The 12,586-nt window shown below is 42.5% G+C and overlaps 3 long non-coding RNA genes across 3 annotated transcripts; 1 reads left to right on the forward strand and 2 right to left on the reverse strand.

The window, feature by feature from the left end:
* The first annotated feature begins 39 nt into the window (after window positions 1–39).
* LOC311436533 lies at window positions 40–8,711 on the forward strand. Its single transcript, XR_014692916.1, has 2 exons — window positions 40–106; window positions 8,098–8,711. It is a non-coding gene; the product is annotated as an uncharacterized lncRNA (long non-coding RNA).
* Window positions 8,712–8,846: 135 nt separating this feature from the next.
* LOC311436534 lies at window positions 8,847–10,358 on the reverse strand. Its single transcript, XR_014692917.1, has 3 exons — window positions 10,172–10,358; window positions 9,648–9,955; window positions 8,847–9,018 (listed from the first exon to the last, which is right to left on the reverse strand). It is a non-coding gene; the product is annotated as an uncharacterized lncRNA (long non-coding RNA).
* A 903-nt stretch (window positions 10,359–11,261) lies between these two features.
* LOC311436532 lies at window positions 11,262–12,084 on the reverse strand. Its single transcript, XR_014692915.1, has 2 exons — window positions 11,842–12,084; window positions 11,262–11,683 (listed from the first exon to the last, which is right to left on the reverse strand). It is a non-coding gene; the product is annotated as an uncharacterized lncRNA (long non-coding RNA).
* Between the last annotated feature and the right edge of the window lie 502 nt (window positions 12,085–12,586).

The following is a 12,586-nucleotide window of genomic DNA, read 5'->3' on the forward strand; positions in this document are numbered from 1 at the left end:
GGCTGAGGGGGCCCGCTGGGGTTAGGGGCTCGCCCTGCCAGGGAATGGGGTCTCAGAGCTTCCAAGCAGGCATTTTACGTGCCAGGACAAGCAGTTGGGTTCCGAGGTAGGTGGGTTAACAGACGGGGGGTGCAGTCTGCACGGCTCGATAGCCATTTTCCGCTGGTGCTGCAGGGTTGCTCCCTCACCCACACAGACGCCATCCAGCTGTGTGCTGGATGAAAGGAGGGGAAGAGGCTACAGCACAAATGGAATTCGGTGTTTCTGCCAAAATACGGCACAACCTCATGACGAGAGGTTTTTGATATGCAGCAGTCACTTTTGTCTTAAAATGAGTGCTTTTTTTTTTTTTTTTTTTTTTTGCTCTGAAAATACTGACAGGACTGCAGATCATGATGTCAACTTCAATCTTTCACCCATCGTTTCTTGTTGTCCCAGAAGAGCGCAAACAGTTCAGGAAAAACACGAGATCCACCCAGCTGCCTTTATTTGCAGGACCACGAGCCAAATGATTTGATAAAGTGGCCTGATGTTCCTACTGAAGCCTCATTTGCTTCTAATCCATTGGAAGTGGCAATCTAGGTGTGATGACAGTCAAATGAAGGGAATAGCGAGTTCCTTGTACCATGCATCTAGAAGTGCACACATCAGTTAATGTAGGATCAAGGTTCTTAAGGAAACAGTGAGTTATGAAACAGTTTCAGAAATAATGGTTAAAGTTCAGGCTGTTTGCTTTTAGTTTAAGCACAGCCTAGCTCTCACACACACATCCCTTTCTGAAAAAGTAAAAGCCCTTTTCTTCTTACTCATTATATCCAGAGCAGATGCAGGTCATGCTGGGACCACATCTCAAACTTTGCCATCTAGAAAGTGCACCCACAAAACAATGTAAATCTGCCCTCTTTAACACACTCCACAGTTGTATCGATTAGACTGAGGCGTGTACACAGAGTACCAAAAGCCTGAGGTGTGAGCACAGCCCAATGGAATTCAAACTTCGTTGGTGACTCAGATGTGTGATAAGGAGCAGTTGTTGGGTAATGAGAAAGTTAGAAAGGCTCTATCAGTATCATGCGAACAATTACCGACATGTCTAGAAATTAATAGAGCTGTAATCCTCTTCACTTTGAAATAGCTTTGTAGAATCTCTCTACTGCAGCAAACACACAAAGATAGGGATATTGCCTTTAATGATATAAATGTATCTATGAAGCTTCACAAACAATAAAATAAGCTCTTGAAAAAAAAAATAGGAAAAATATACACATATTGCACTAATAAGTTATTTAGCAGTTAGCATCTGACCACCTCGAATGTGACTGCACCGCCTGGGAGAAACAACAGCCTTGCTCTCCTTCCCTCCCCTCCGTTGCAGCAAGCCCCTCCCGGCTCCCCCAGAGCTGCAATACAAGCTTTGAATTCTTGGCTTTCTGTAACTCCAGGCGTAGTTTAAACTAGGCAGCATGACACAAAAGTTCTGCTAGATTAATCAAAGTGTTGCAAAATTTTAATGTGTGTAATTGCACATTAAAAAGAAAGAAAGAAAAAACTTGCTTTCTCCCCAGCTCTTCTCATATCTTCTGAGCTATGAGAGTGTATTTTTCTGGATTAAATTACTTCTGTTTCCTATGCATTATTTAATATTTTACTGATATTGAGCAACTCCCGAATTTAAGAAAAGTATCAAATAGTAAGAGATGTATTTAATTCCACTTTTCTCCTTAAATATTGTGTTGGAGGTTGTGGATTTGGAAGGATATTAACTTTTTTTTTTTTTTTTTTCCCCTGAGGTAAGTGTGTGTACACTTTGCTTCTCATTTATTGTGGAGGAAGTTTACCTTCTTTCATTTCAAGGTGTTTGAAATAGTTTTCGTATCTCCTACCTTTGAGTAGATTACACACAGTAGCTTGTTATTTCACCCTGTGTGTAGTCTTACCCCCAGCCAAACATGAGGTAACATTCAGCCAAAGGTAACCTCTCCATTTTAAACCCACAAAGAACAGGGAAAAGAACCTTGGATGTGAGAATAGAGCATTTATTTGCCCTCTCTGGAGGCGGTCTGAAATACCTGCTGCAAGATGAACTGCAACTGTAGCAACAGAAAAGGTCAAAGTGAGCAGAAAACAGTGGTCTCGCTGCCAACAGATGAAGTTAGGAGTAGAACGTCTAGCCAAACTAAAATGTCACCACTATTTGATTAAGCAAATAAATATTTGCACAACTTCATGGAGTGAGGAGGCCTAGAGGGGGTTGATATTAGATTATTAAAATTTGCCAGTCCATTTACCAAAAGCAGATTTCTGAAAAAATCTAATGACCACAGAACTTCAGCCTTTACAACGATTTGAATGCAAGGAGAAGAGGTGAGAATAGCTGTACCAGCAAAACCAGAATCAACCTGAAGAAGACACAAATGCGTAACTGGAAGGGAATGGGCTCGAAGAGTTACAGATGGTGACCCCTGACATCAGATACAGGACCTTCATGGACAAGTATTCAACCTGACCGCTGCTCTACTATGAAATAGTGTTCACCTGAAAACAAGAAATAACTTTTTAGATTTAGGGGGTTGTTTGTTTCTTTGTCAATAAAACCTAATTTTCACACAAGAAAAACAAACAAACAAAAAATACATTAGGTGAAAGCAGTTTTTCGCCCACCTGAGCCCTTCCCTGTCCTTCAGATTTTCATGCAAGCAGGATCGTACCAGGCTGTAAGAGTCCACTTCCCAGTGCTGGTGCTGCTGGCACATACCTGTATTTCCTTAGCCCAGGATTGTAAACAACCTGGAATAATAAAATAAAATAAAATAAAATAAAATAAAATAAAATAAAATAAAATAAAATAAAATAAAATAAAATAAAATAAAATAAAATAAAATAAAATATGATGACAAACAGAGTAGTGGTGCCATAATGATTTGTTTAGCTCTAGCACACACAATGACTTTGGAAGCCGGGCTCTGCTGGTTCCCAATGTGCTTCCAAGCCCACGCAGTGGGAAATTCTGAGGCTGGTCTCCAAGTCATGCTCTCAAAGCGAAACGACGTGCTGAAATACCACACTGAAGCTGAGAGTGTTTTGGTTGGGCAACCAAGTGTTGAGCAGGCAGAAAACCAAAGTAAGCTCAGGAGCACAGATGACATTAGGTACCTTGCACTTCCTTGGGAGACAAGGATGGGATTGTGTCAGTCCGGGGATGCACTCTGAGCTCAGCTTTGTGCTCTGGAGACACTGGCTGAGCCAGTGTCAGAGCCTACTGCCCCCCTGACCTAAGCTCTTGAAAAGGGTCTTTAAAAGCTGCACATTAATGCAAAGCAGCATAATAACAACAGAATTAGATGGTTAATCTAGATCAAGGCTTGCTCACTGCATGTTTCTGTTCCCCTGAGGTGAGGACCTGTGGAACATGTGGCAAGTCTGAAACCCTACTCTGTGGATATTCACAGCATCATCCTGCAGAGGAGGTGGCAGGAGAGGAGGACACAATTCTTAACTCAGGGCCCATCTTCACATGTGAAACACTTCTCTACTGGAAGAAGATGGGTTCTGTTGCTTCCCAAATAAGTGCTCTGCTTCAGGACGGGTAGCTGAAAGAGCTTCAGTCTCAAAAGGCAACTCTGAGGAAATGACTGTGTTCTGGCTTCGAAAGACTTTCTAGCTTCAAAAGCTACCTTCTGTTCTCCAAAGTTTTTGCTCTGCTTATTTTTTTTTTCTCTTAAATAAAGCCAAAAACTCAGTATGACCTATACTCTTTGGCCTGCAGGCAGGACTGCAAGTTATGTAGGACAAAAATAGTATGCACACAGTACCCAAAGAAACATTAGTTCAGTAAACCTTCTTGCTTCTGTATGAAATTCAGATGTGCAAGTAGTCTAGGCATATTTGTTCAAAATAAATAAGCAAACAAATTTTCCCTGGGTGCTGACCGCTGTATGAAGTCTAAAATTGCCATCATGCCAGTTACACAACAAAGTGGTTATAGTTATAAAAGGGAAGCAGCGATTGCATATAACACCCACCAGGTAAATCAAATAATTAACTTGGCATGGGGTTTCTAAAAAGGGACTGGAAAGAGTTTTCAAAGACTGGTTGTAGTGCTAGACTGCATCAGCATTTTTTTATTTTTTTTTCCCCCAGAAACAAGGTTAAAGTATTAGAGGATGAAAACTTAGCACAAAAGCAGTTCATTTCAAAAGCATGACCTCTTACTGTCAAGAGCGTGCTGCTGGATTGCAGCAAGAGCTATAGCTTCAAGTTTGTTTTTTAAATAAATAAAGGGATGGATAGTTTGCAGTATTAGAGCAGTCTTCCACCATGTGTCATCTTCTGCCCCAAAGCATCATTTTGCTCCCAACAATGTTTCTGAGGTGTTATATGACACAACATAGGCAAGTCTGCTTTGCTCTGTATCAGATGGCTGCTAAAAAGGAAAAGGCCCTTCAGTTAACCTCACAGTCAGAGCACAATAATCACGTAAGAGCCATCTACATCTACAGAAAGGCCAAGGACAGTTAGTATCCCAGCTAAAATGTTCTCTCAAGAAAAAAATGCCTCTGCAAAATATTTGAAAAGCCCATTGTAGAAGGACTGAAGGGCAATAGGCTTACCAAAGAAGATTTTCAGGCTTAGGAAATTTTGTGGAGAACACGCTAATGCTTATAGTCATGGTTTTGTTATGAAGTTATAACTGAAGATCAATCTTAGATGCTTTTCACATTTTATTGTCTCTTTGGAAATGAAACAGTAAAAAGAAAAAAATAATATGAACCACAACTCAGAAGCAAAGGTGAGGGAAGGGGGAAAGTGCAATTTCATGTTCATCCTTTGATTCATACTAACAGAGACAAAATTCTGTTCCAAGCTGAATGCCGTAGGACTGCAATTTCTCAAAGCCTCATTGCACCCCGTGCTTACATGAGCCCAGCAAACAGTTCAAGTGCTAGCACAAATGGAGAGAGCGTTACGCTGTGCTCAAGCACCTGGGGTGGAAGGTACAAGGCACAGAGTGAACAGCAACACTACTAAAATAAGGGAGAGGGCAGAGGGGTTACATTGGTTACAGGCAGGGAGAAAAGGTTCAGATTTTATTACTGACAGAAAATTTATAAAATTATTTCATGCTGCATGTGCTGGCATCAAGGGGCTGCTGAAGGACAGCCTAAGAATACAAAATAGAGGAAGATGAATTTTTTTTCAAAGCACTTTAAGACTTGCTTTCAAGACTAAATATTGGTTTCTATTCCAGCAAAAACACCTTCCTGTAAGTGATTCATTACTTCTGATCCACAGCCCATTACAGAGCCGTGCTCTGTCAGATTCTTGATTTCTCCTGGGATACCAGTACAATGTGAGAAGGTTAATAGGAGCTAGGAGCGTTCATACCAGCTATAGCAGCAGCCAGCTGAATTCACCTTACTGGAAAAATATTTTGTTTTCTTTTAGTCAGGGAGGTACAGCTTTCTTTGAAATTGTCTTTACAGAAAGATATGTCACAACAATGTCATCAGTGCAATAATCTGAATTCAAACAGTGAAATCACTTGAGCCAGACTCCAACACTTGTCCTAGAAGCTTGCCTTCATTCCTAGGACAGCCCTGCAGCACCTTGCTAAAGCAAGGCTTGCTGTCCAGGCTGCCTCATTCTCCCCAAGAAACAGGATTTCCATCCCTGATGGCTAGGGATATGGACTGACTCTTCTGGGGCAAACTGGGACAAAAGGAGGCAGGTGTTTTGGTTATATTTCTGGCTGATCTGCACTGCAGTTTTTATCAGGAGCAGATAACTTTGTGACACATGCACACACAGAGCACGTATGAGGGGACATCCCAAAAATAATAGCAGAACACTGCTTTTGTTCCCAGGGAGAAGTCATATCATTCTGTAAATAATTTTAAAGAAACTACAAACCTTTGAGATAACACTAAGTAAATATCAGGAGTAACCAGTGCAAGTTCAGAAACATACTTCCCTTAACCAATTAAGCCATTAATTATACTTAGGAAAGAGAAGCAGAGAGAAAAACATTCAGTTCTGTTTGGTGGAGGTTTAGCTTAATGGAAATTTGGAAGAAAAATAAGAAAAGAAAAAAATTAGCCTTGAGTGCATGTCTGTCTCTCTGTGGAGAAGAGAAAAATAAGTCAATTTAGCTGAAATGAACTGGCAAAACATCACCAAGTAAACTTGCCTTTTGCATTTATTATTAACAAACTGTTCTAGGTGAGGTCCTGTAATGAGACCTTGTTTTTGTCTAGGGACCCACCTAGCATCCCCATGAGAGTCTTGAGATACAGCAGCACTGCTGTCCTCATTTTCAGACAGAGAATAAAGGTAAGCTCAGGCTCAGTGGTTTCCCCAAGGTCACAGCTGGTTAGTGGTAACTGAAGCCAGGTTTCAAGTCACAAGCTACTGACTTGCACCGATCTGTTCTTTCTTTCTTTACACTGCTGAAGGGCCTCTGCCACTGCAAGCTGCCTCCTTGGTTTACATATTCACTGGCAAAGAAAAAGAAGCCATAAATTATTCTAAAGGTGTCAGGAGAAGAAGCACACTCCTGTCTCTGCATGGCCATTCTCACCTGAAGCAGCACAAACTGACTCCCGTAAGTAAGAGCAGAATCAGGCCCACAAGCATTTTACTTTAATTATGAGGAAATATGTCTGGAGGCAAAACCAAACAACACCTACATTGGCTTGTTTTCTCCTCAGCCTTTCATTACATTTCTAAAACATGTTGATCTCAATCTTCCAAGCCACCATTCATCAGAAACCCATACAACAGAGTGCTTCATTTTCAATCTGTATGCAATCAACACCACCACCTAAATAACCCCGCGGTTTTATCAGGAGGCACTAGTGTCTTAAAGAGCTTACATCATTTCCCTTGATCTTAATTTACTTCTTTCTTTCCAGAAGTTCTTATAAATCCCCCAGCTCCCACAAACAGAAGGAACACTTCCAGCAATTAACTCAAGACCTCTAAAGTCCTTTTGCTGCGTATGTTTTGACATCTGAACTAGGATAAAGCTACCTAAACTGTCAGCACATAGATGTTTATCTCTCAATTGCTCTTGATAAGTCATCACCACTGTGCTCACAGGCACTCCATATTAAAACCACTCTCTTTACTCAATTTTGGACCTTTAAAAGATGAGCAAGGCTTTCAAAGGTTTATGCACGGACAAAGGCACACAGATGTGAGGGTTTAGGTGTAGCCTCATGCAGGATGAGAGCCCATTGACCTTCTCTCGCTCACTCATACAAGGCTGAAGGGCCTGCCATAGCCCAAATTCAGGGCTCTCCTCAAGAGGAATTTAAAAGCCTTTCACACAGCCCTTCTTAGCATTCTCCTGTTGTTGTCAGGCGCAAGGCTTTTCCCTCCACAGAGCATTGGTCCTGCAGTTCAAATCCAGCACTGGGTTTCCAGTGGTGTGATACCCACTTCTTTCATAACTACCTGGATCACGCTGCAAATCCATAGCCAGAACTGCTGGGTATTTGGGGAGGTTGTTCATTTTAATGGACGGTGATATTTCCAGGTGATGATATCGTTCAGGGATTCAAGGGGCCCAAGTTTTATCAAAGCAAGTCAGCAAACACAATGGACTTCTGGTAAATTTTATATGTAGTCAACAGAGCCAGCAGTGTAAACTTCTTGCCCCCGTTGTGTGTTTAACAGCTGACTGTAAGACAGAATATTTCTGTTCTTCCTAAACCACTTGTTTGCCTGAAAATAAAATACTAGTTTGGGAGTAATGCCTGGGGTAATATTGCTCTAAAAAGCCTCATTGCCTCTGCATCTTGGAGGTTTTCAGTAGCGTTTTCATCTTCATTTGCATTTTCAAGCATAAACTGATTACAATAGCACACCACCAACTCCCAGTGGCAACAATTACAGCAAAGTTTTAGGTAAAATAGAGATGGGAACATAGTAATAAGTTGCATCCTGATGCAAGCTGCAATTCTGGTCATTTCAAAGCAGTTCTCCCCATCCTGCTGTAAGAACTGATATGTAGCTATTATTCACATAAAGCAATTAAGGGAAAATATGAGTTTCTTGATCATATTGACAGCCTTTTTTTTTTTTTTTTCCCCATAGTAGAGGAATGAAGTAGGAGTCCTTTTCAAGATCCATTACTAGGCTACCATGAAGGCTTCAAGTCTCTTCTTCCAGGACTGATACATGTCAAATCTTGCTCCTAGATAAACGGCACACCTCTCAGCTCTGGGCTGGTGAGACCAAGGAAAAGGGGAGGAATTTCAGATCCCTCCATCCCTTTTAAAGCCCTCCAGCCTCTGTCCCATTGGCAGAGGCAGGATCTGCAGCATCAGGCTGTCCAACAGCAGACTTACAGAAGCATGAGACATTTTCCCACGGAGCAGTCAGACGGCACACAAACTGCATGCTCGTATTCTGGCTGTCCCTGATGTTTATTTGGTCCGCTGTCTGCTCTTTTGTAAAGGTCATCAGCCTCTGCTCAAGACAGAATTAGAAGTTTGCTGCTCTAGCAGTCATCATTTTCTAGCTCTCATTTTCTAAACAGCCAGGGGAAGAACAACTATCAAAGCTAGCACTGGACAGTTTGGTGATAAATTGTGACAATCCCACCTTTTTATTCCTTCTATAATTTTACTGTCTCTGTCATTCCTGCCTGTACACTTCATTTATCTCCTGTCATTAGGAACATATATAAAGCATTCCTCTGTACATTTTATCCTAGTTTTAACCCTTTTATTTCTGCTTTTCATACCACCACCTTCAAGAGCAAGAACTTTCTCTTCCACATGTATGTGACAGGCAGTGTAACAGATCCCAGTTTTGTCCTTCAAACACCAGACAGGCTTCTGGAAAAGCATTTGCTGTTGTTCCATGTGTTTTGCAGAAACTTCATCTATGAGGTTGCAGTGAGAAGTCAGGGGCAGCTGTTAATGAAGTCATCTGAATTCATTTTATAAAACACTCAACTCAATGATACGTGTCACTGAAGTGTCACTTATGTCACTGGCTTCAAGACGTTACCTGAGGAGTGAGTTAGTAGTAAAAAATAAACAAAGGTCAGGCCCTCAGACAGTTGCCATGAAAAAAGTCAAAACTTAGTTCATAAGAAAACTGACAGTAGCAAAAACTTCATAAAAAAAATATATATATATATATAAAAAAAAAAAAGCATTAGGGCACAACCCTGCCAACTGTCTAATAAGATTGATACCAGCAGGAGCTGTAAGTGCTGAGCACTCTCTAGAATTAGGCATTGAGGAGAGCCTGCATACAGCTAAAGATGCATATTAGACATTATCATCAGAAATCACTGCAGTAAATAATGAACCTGAATGGCAGATTTTCTCTAGCAAGACATTATAGCGTCTGTATACATGGGATAGTTACACTGTTTGCCTTGGGAAAAGGTGGTGAGTTTACACCTGTGTGATGGGACTGAGTGAAGCAGCACATTTCAACTTTGCATCCAGACTACTCAACAGGAAGAGATGTATTTTACTCATTTAACACCAAATTCTTTTGCTTCGTGGTATGATACTACTTGCTGAAGACAGCTGCGGCCATAAATTTCCTTTTTTCCTTCAGCCAAAATGAGTAGATATTTATGGCTAACTAGGGCTTCCCTTTCCCACTTGTGAGCAGTCCTTCACCTTGCCAAACTGCTGCTTGAAGAGGCAGGATATAAGAGGGTGAGCACAGCAGGGTACGTCCCGGAAAGAGAGAGCGGTGGCTGTGCCTCTCACCGCAGGAGGAAGCCAGCAGACACATAGATATCTGCACAGCCATCAGTGGCAAGCACCCCATCACAGCTCCGTGGGTCACAGCCACAGAGAGCTCCCGTGCACACTGCAGGGGGGCTCAGGGTGATGGCAAGACCATGAAGCAGACCTTTGGGATCCAGAGGCCAGAACCCATACTGGCTGTGTCCACCTGGTTTCAGAGCCCTAGTGCGTGTAGTCTGCACAGGGGAAGCAGTGAATGTCACCATCGAGGCGTGCATCAGTTATATTTTGCAGCCCAATTCCCATACCCCTGCACGGAGGCATAAACCCTCTGCTCAGACCCCCACACAGTGCAGCACACAGAATTTACGCATAGCTTTTGCTCAGAATGATTGCTTTGGTTTTTGCTTCAAATTCAAAGGATCCCACAAAGTTCAGTTTATGCTGAATACCTGCCACTGGTTGCAGCTGCAGACCCAAGAGCTGGGTTTTTGTACAAGGATTTCATTCATATGTACATCCCAGCACAGCAGCACTGCTACACAGTAATTCCAGAACAAGTTATCATGAGTCACCCTGCTGAATACAGTGACAGAAAGATGCCGGTAGTTTGTGTCAGACCCATGCTCCCAGTCCCGGCCCCTGTAGGAAGTGTAGTTAAACAACATTAAACCACTCTTAGCAACACTTTCGTTCAGAAATAGCTCCAGTCATCATCAAAGAGGAAGCGAAAATATGAATAATGTAAATGCTGACATACTGCCATCCCTTCCCATACTCCAAACAAAATGACACCAGTGATTTTCAAAGCGGCATAGGCCGTGAAGAAAACGGGACATCTAGTGGCAATGCCCTGGGACTGAAACTGTGGAGGAGAGGGTCTGAGCTGTCCCCTGAGCAGGCATTAAGTCTGCGGTGAAGCAGAGGAATGACAGCGATGATGCATGAGTCCTCCAAAGTCCTGACACGCAGTCAAACCTTATTCCAGGAGTCTCCTGGCAGCAGGTCCCCCGCTACCTTTTCAGTACGCAACCGAGCAGGTTCCTGACAGCAATCGCTAAGTCAAATGCTCCGACAGATCGATCATCTCATGCCAAGAGCTTGTATTTGGAGCAGGAAAGCTGGCTTCTGAGCTGGAAGTGGGCCTGATCCAAATGAAGTAGAGTAAATAGATGGGGAAAAAACGCAGTAAAGTAAAAAGAAAAAAAAAAAAAAAAAAAGTCCTGAGTTTTTTGATTATTTGTCAACAGTCCTAGGCAAGACTTTGCATGTACATCTGGCTCGTGTGATGCACATTGAGGAATTGGATTTCATGCCAGAGAAACTACACACTAGCAAATCCTACAGTAGCATGGAAAATGATGAACAAATAAGGAGAAAACAGTAAAGCCTGCAGATAAGGAGGGTTACTCCAGCATAGATTGCAACTGAAACCATCACAGTTCATACAAGCATTGGGTTTCTTCCACCCCACTAGCAATGGATACAGTTTCAGCACCCCCTGGAATTTCAAGTAGTTCGTGTCTGCACAGTTGAGGCAGATTTCAGTCAAGCAAAGCTTTTTAAATTTGATATCTCATGAATGCATCAAGCAAAACAGCTTTCAAATGGTCAGTGAGAAACCAGGCCACACACAGAATATGCTCAAAGAACTGGGCTAAATTGGAGATACCAGATTTTAGAAAAAAAGACTAGATTAAATGTAATTTCTCCTTAAATTAACATTGCAGTTACAGAATCATTCGTTCACTTTAAAGGCTGAAATCTGTCCTGCAGAAGCTCCCAGGCAGTGTTTCATTTTGCAGAGCTGCAGGCTGAGACAAGCACGCAGATTAGGTTGTTACACGTCTTCTCACATCAGGTGGCTCTGCCTCTGACATGGGTGTTTGCTTATGCTTGAAGTCTTTACCTTCTAAAGCATCGTCACTGTCAGGTCTTCCCTGGAGCCTGACATTATTACAGAGCTGGCAGCGGAAAGGGGAGGTCAAAAAGGAATTTGTTAGGGGATTTAGTGCTACCAGCATGAGCTAAGGCTCATCAAGCAAAGTCTCCTCGACTCCTCCCCCAGTAACCAGCCACCCACGTGGCAAAACAAACCCGTGTTGGGGTGAGCACTCCTTACCCCCTACGCAGTTTCACCTGCCTTTCAAGCAGCAGCAGGATGCAGGAAGAAAACACTGTGTTTTCCAGACCTAATGGCCAAATCACAAACTTTGTTTGAGCCCACAGTGGGTGGCCCCCACCACGGGGTCACATTGTACCCCTACCAATAACTCTGACTTTCCGTATGCTCAGAGCCAGGTTGTGCCTCAGTTCCCCACCTGAGGGATTGGGGTGGTGGGGTTTGGCCAAACACCACCCTCAGCAGCACACACACAGAGCAGGGGAGGCACCTTTCCCTCCCAGCTTTAGCCTTGTATGAGGTGATTGAATTCAGCTGAGTTGGAATGAATCCTGTGAATATAGGACAGGTGTAGATCACTGATAAATCATCTTTTCTCCATGCTTAGTCTTTGGGCAATAATTTATTGTAGATCTCTAATTCCTCTGCTAAATATCCAGTCTTCTGAGAGCTGAAGAGTCTTCAGTGATTTCACATTTGGCCAGGGCAATAAACAAAGCTGGGACAGCTGACGCAGACCTTAGGAAGTCAGTGACAAAGTTTAAGTTCCCATTTTAACCAAATCTTTCCTTTTAACGTAGAAGCGGTTTACATCATTTCAGCTACAGACAAATTACCCTAAGTCACTCTTGGCATGATCATTTCATTGGGGGCTTATGAAAAGACCATCAAGGCTTGCTCTCAAACTAGGGATCAAAGAGAGAGCAAGAGGGCACCTCACTGAGAGGCAGCAGGGTGCTGAGCT

This window comes from Aythya ferina, assembly GCF_964211825.1.
Source record: "Aythya ferina genome assembly, chromosome: 4".
Taxonomy (NCBI): domain Eukaryota; kingdom Metazoa; phylum Chordata; class Aves; order Anseriformes; family Anatidae; genus Aythya; species Aythya ferina.